We start from the raw sequence: 5,866 nt of genomic DNA, 5'->3' as shown, positions 1-5,866 counted from the left end.
TGTGGTAGATTGTCTTAACTATATTTAGAAAGGTTCCTTTCATTCCCATCTTGCTGAGAGGTTGGTTTTTTTTTTTTTTTTTTAGTCAAGAAGGGGTGTTGGACCTTATCAAATGCTTTCTCTGCATCTATTGATATGATCATGTGATTTTTATTTTTCTTATTGTTGATGTGTATTATGTTGATAGAATTATGGATGTTAAACTATCCTTGCATTCCTGGGATGAAACCTACTTGATTGTAGTGAATGATCTTTTTTTTGGGGGGTGGGGGTCACACTCAGTGGTGCTCAGGGGTTACTCCTGGCTCTATGCTCAGAAATCGTTCCTGGCAGGCACAGGGGACTATATGGGATGCTGGGATTCTAACCACTGTTCTGCATGAAAGGTAAACACCTTACTTCCATGCTATCTCTCTGGCCCCGTGAATGATCTTGATGAAACATTGGATCCTATTTGCCAGGATTTTGTTAAGGATCTTTGCATCTGTGTTCATCAGGGATATTGGTCTATAATTTTCTTTTTTGGCAGCATATCTGTCTGGTTTTGGTATCAAGGTGATGTTGGCTTCATAAAAGCTGTTTTGAAGTGTTCTCGATTTTTCAATTTCATGAAAGAGCCTGGCCAGGATTGGTAGTAGTTCCTCTTGAAATGTTTGAAAGAATTCATTAATGAATCCATTTGGGCCTGGGTTTTTGTTTTTGGGCAGACAGTTGATTACCATTTTAATTTTCTCAACAGTGATGGGGATGTTTAGATATGCTACATCCTCCTTATTCAACCATGGAAGGTTATGAGAGTCAAGAATTTATTCATTTCTTCCAGGTTCTCATGTTTAGTGGCATAGGGTTTCTCAAAGTAGTCTCTGATTAACCTTTGTATCTCTGCAATATCTGTAGTGATTTCCCCCTTTTCATTTCTAATATGGGTTATCAAGTTTCTTTTTCTCTTTTTCTTTGTGTGTTTTGCCAATGGTCTATCAATCTTGTTTATTTTTTCAAAGAATCAACTTCTGCTTTTGTTGATCTTTCGGATTGTTTTTGGGTTTCCACTTTATTGATTTCTGCTCTAAGCTTTGTTATTTTCTTCTGTCTTTCTATTTTTGGTTCCTTTTGTTGATCATTTTCTAATTTTATAAGCTGTGTCATTAAGCTATTCAGGTATATCCTTTCTTCCTTCCTGATATGTGCTTGCAAAGCTATAAATTTTCCTCTTAGTACCACTTTTGCCATGTCTCAGAGATTCTGATAATTTGTGTCTTCATTGTCATTTGTTTCCAGAAAAGTTTTGATTTCCTCTTTGATTTTATCTCAGATCCACTTGTTGTTCAGTAGTAGGCTGTTTAATTTCCAGTTGTTAAAGTTTTTCTTCTGTGTCTCTTTGTAGTTCACATCTAATTTCAGAGCCTTGTGGTCAGTGAAGATAGCCCGCAAAATTTCTATCCTCTTGATTTTATGGAGGTATGTTTTATTTGCCAGTATGTTGTCTATCCTGGAGAATGACCCATGCACATTGGAGAAGAATGTGTATCCAGATTTCTGGGGATAAAGTGTCATATCTATCTATCTATCTATCTATCTATCTATCTATCTATCTATCTATCTATCTATCTATCTATCTATCTATCTATCTATCTATCTATCTATCAATCATCTATCTATCTATCATCTATCTATCAATCATCTATCTACCTATCTATCATCTACCTACCTACCTACCTACCTACCTACCTACCTACCTACCTACCTACCTACCTACCTACCTATCTATCTATCTACCTCTATCAATCATCTATCTATCATCTATCTATCTATCTATCTATCTATCTATCTATCTATCTATCTATCATCTATCTGTCTGTCCGTCCGTCCGTCCATCCATCCATCCATCCATGCATCCATCCACTAGGTCTCTTCCATTTCTTTTTTCAGACTAGTATATTGTAGTTGGGTTTCAGTCTGGTTGACCTATCAAGTGTTGACAGAGCTGTGTTGAGGTCTCCCACAATTATTGTGTTATTATCGATATCCTATTTCAAATTTGTCAATAATTGTTATTAGATAATTTTTTGGTTTTTCATTGGGTGCGTATATGTTTAAGTAGTGCGATTTCTTCCTGTTGTACATATCCCTTGATTAGTACAAAGTGTCCATCTTTGTCCCTTACAACTTTTCTGAGTCTAAAGTTTTTGTCATCTGATATTAATATGGCCATCCCAGCTCTTTTTTTTTGTTGTTTTTTTTTTTTTTTGGTCACACCGACAGTGCTCAGGGGCTACTCCTGGCAGGCTCGGGGGACCATATGGGATTCCGGGATTCTGTATGCAAGGCAAACGCTTTACCTCCATGCTATCTCTCCAGCCCCCACCCCAGGTTTTTTTTGGGGGGGGCCACACCCGTTTGATGTTCAGGGGTTACTCCTGGCTAAGCGATCAGAAATTGCCCCTGGCTTGGGGGGACCATATGGGACACCGGGGGATCCAACTTCCTTGGCTAGCGCTCGCAAGGCAGACACCTTGCCTCTAATGCCACCTCACCAGCCCCCACCCCAGCTTTTTTTAAGGGTATTGTTTGCTTGGATGATTTTTCTCCAGCCTTTGATTTTGAGTCTATGTTTGTTCTGACTATTCAGGTGTGTTTCTTCTAGGCAGCAGAAGATTGGATTCATCTTTTTGATCCATTTAGCCACTCTGTGTCTCTTAACTGGTGCATTTAGTCCATTGACATTAAGGAAGATGATTGTTATGGAATTTAATGTCATCTTTGTGTATAAGTTTGGTGTGTCTTTTGGTCTGTCTTGTCTTAAAGAAGACCTTTAAGTTTTTCCTTTAAGGCTGGCTTTGCATCTGTAAAGTTTCTGAGCTGTTGCTTATCTGTGAAACTATGTATCCTTCCTTCAAACCTGAACGTGAGTCAGGCTGGGTGCAGTATTTTAGGTGAAACCTCTACAATATCCCACCACTGTCTTCTGGCCTTGAGGGTTTCTTGTGACATGTCTGTTGTAAATCTTAAGGATGCTCCTTTAAATGTAATTTCCCTTTTTGACCTTGCTGCTTTCAGTATTCTATCTCTATTTGTGGAATTCGTCATTGTGACTAGGATGTGTCTTGGGGTGTTTTTCTTCGTGTCTCTTTTGGCTGGTACTCTTTGGGCATGCAGGATTTGATTGCATGTAGTCTTTAGCTCTGGGAATTTCTCTGTGATGATGTCTTTGACTGTTGATTCTTCCTGGGGATCTCCTTCCTAAGCCTCTGGGATTCCAATGATTCTTACTGTATTTTCCGGCATATAAGATGACTTTTGAAAAGAAAAAGTCAACCGAAAATCGGGGGTTGTCTTATATGCCGAGTATATCTCGAAAAACATTTCGATATGCCGCTAAACGAAAATTGTCTGAATATTGCCACAAAACGAATTTTCCAACTCGATCCTGCACCAATCACTGCAAGGCTGCTCGGACTGCCTCTCTAACTCAGCGAATCCAAGCAGACTTTTTATGCATGCAAATTAGACAATATTCTGTATCTGAATCTGTAAAAACCCTGCTCAGATTGGCCAGAGTCAGAGAGGAAGTCTAAAATTAGGGGTCGTCTTGTGCTCGCTTCAGCAGCACATATACTAAAATTGGAACCATACAGAGAAGATTAGCATGGCCCCTGCGCAAGGATGACATGCAAATTTGTAAAATTAGGGGTCGTCTTATATGCCTAGTCATCTTATACACCGGAAAATACGGTATGTTGTTTCTGTTGCGTTTATCAAAGACTTCTATTTTCATCTGTTCACATTCTTTGAGTGCTTTTTCCATTGTCTAATCATTTGCCTTAAGGTTCTTTTCCAATTTCTTATGCTGTATGGACTTGTTCTGCATTTCATCTTCCAGTTCACTAATTCTGTCCTCGGCTGCTGTTACCTTGTTGGAGAGGCTTTCGATTGAGATTTTCAGTTCAGCTACTATGTTTTTCAGACCTGTTATTTCAGTTTGGAGTTTTCTGATTTCTGTGTTTGTGTTCTGTTCAGCTAGAGCTATGTTTTCTTTGATTTCTATGAGGATCCTTCATATTTCTATTCTAAACTCCTTATCTGAGAGATTAATCAGATGGTTGGTATTTTTTGGGTTATCAGAGCTACATCTTCATTCTCTGTGCACGGTGTTTGCCTATGAGATTTCCCCGTTGTCACACTTGTATTGTGGGGTTTTCTACATGTTATGGTGGTATTCATCAGCTAGAAGATGCACAGTCCCGAAGCGAAGTGGAGTGGCCACGCTCCTGCCACCCTGCAGAGGGCAGCTAGCTCCAAAATCTTATTTTTTTTGGGGGGGGGAGTTGGAGAGATAGTTCCAAAATCAATGGGTGGGGCTACTCACCTCTGGAGAAGGCAGGTCCTCAGGGAAGAATGCTAAAGAGATCAAATTCTCAGGCATGGGAAATCAAGAAAGGCCCAAGATGTCTGCCGGGATCCTACTGCCCAGCAGAAGCCAGCTAGTTCCCAAGAATTACTCTTGTGGTGCTGAGGGGACCATATATGGATGCCAGGATCAAACCTTGGTTGGCTGTGTGCAGCAAAGTAAGTGCTTTACCTGCTCCTGCCCAATGGTTGGCTGTGTGCAAAGTAAGTGCTTTACCTGCTCCTGCCCAAGGATGAGTATGTGTGTATAATGTATAGGAGACAAAGTGAGGGTCCTTTCCCTACCATATACTATAATATTTTCATTGCTGAGTCCTGGGAGAAAGTTATTCTTTTTATTTATTTATATTTTTGATTTTGGTTCATATCTGGTGGTGCTGAGGGTTCATTACTGGCTCTATGCTCATGAATTACTCCTGAAAGGATATGGGTTTCCATGTCTGGTGCTGTGATTTGAACTTGGGCCATATTTTTGTAAGGCTTATCTATTGTTTATTTATTTCATTTCTATTTTCCATTTATTTACTTATTTATTTATTTTTAGTTTGCCTTGTACATAGCAGACCTGGATTCGATCCCTGGAATCCCTGAGTGTGGCCCAAAAACAAAAAAAAATAATGTTTGTATATTATCTGTATTAGGCAGATGAAACAAGCAGAGATGAAGAACTGAAAGTGCAGAACTCAATTTAATTCTTCATATATAAAAATAAATGTGTTTTCCCAGAAATGTTCATTTGGAAGACTATATTTATTTATTTCTGCATTTAGTAAAACAGCCAAGATATGGAAAAATTAAATTCCAACTACAGATGAATGGATCAAGAAGTTGTAGTTTCGGGGCCGGAGAGATAGCATGGAGGTAAGGCGTTTGCCTTTCATGCAGGAGGTCATCGGTTCAAATCCCGGCACCCCATATGGTCCCCTGTGCCTGCCAGGAGCAATTTCTGAGCCTGGAGCCAGAAATAACCCCTGAGCACTGCCGGGTGTGACCCAAAAACCACAAAAAAAAAAAAAAAAAAAAGAAGAAGTTGTAGTTTCATAATGAAATACTATGTAGCTCCAAGAAAGAACAAAATCATGCAATTTGTAACAATATGGGTGAAACTAGAGATATCATGATGAGTGAAGTTAGTCAGAAAGAAAGGGAAAAATACAGAATTATTTTTCGTGTGTTGGTTCTAAAAATACACATCAAGGTAACATAAAGGGAGAACTAGTCCACAAATTAGTTGGGGGGCATTTGAAAGAGAGGGGTGCTGGGTTCCTTGGGAGAAAAAGTGAGTATATTGGTGATAGGTACAGTGTATACTTGAGTATAAGCCAAAAATTTTGTGCCAAAGAAAAAAACCCAAAAACTCTGAACTCAGTTTATACTTGGGTCACGCAGATTATTCGGTGCATGTGCACCGAATCAGATGCACATAATCTCCAGTCATCTTCTGCTGTATGCTGGATGG

The 5,866-nt window shown here is 39.3% G+C and overlaps 1 non-coding gene across 1 annotated transcript; it reads left to right on the top strand.

Annotated features, from left to right (window-relative positions):
• The first annotated feature begins 3,591 nt into the window (after window positions 1–3,591).
• On the top strand, window positions 3,592–3,698 carry LOC126023587 (U6 spliceosomal RNA). Its single transcript, XR_007500701.1, has one exon. It is a non-coding gene; the product is annotated as a U6 spliceosomal RNA (small nuclear RNA).
• Window positions 3,699–5,866: the final 2,168 nt, after the last annotated feature.

Source organism: Suncus etruscus, chromosome 11 (genome assembly GCF_024139225.1).
Source record: "Suncus etruscus isolate mSunEtr1 chromosome 11, mSunEtr1.pri.cur, whole genome shotgun sequence".
In the NCBI taxonomy this organism is placed as follows: Eukaryota; Metazoa; Chordata; class Mammalia; order Eulipotyphla; family Soricidae; genus Suncus; species Suncus etruscus.
This window is presented reverse-complemented; position numbering and strand designations above follow the sequence as displayed.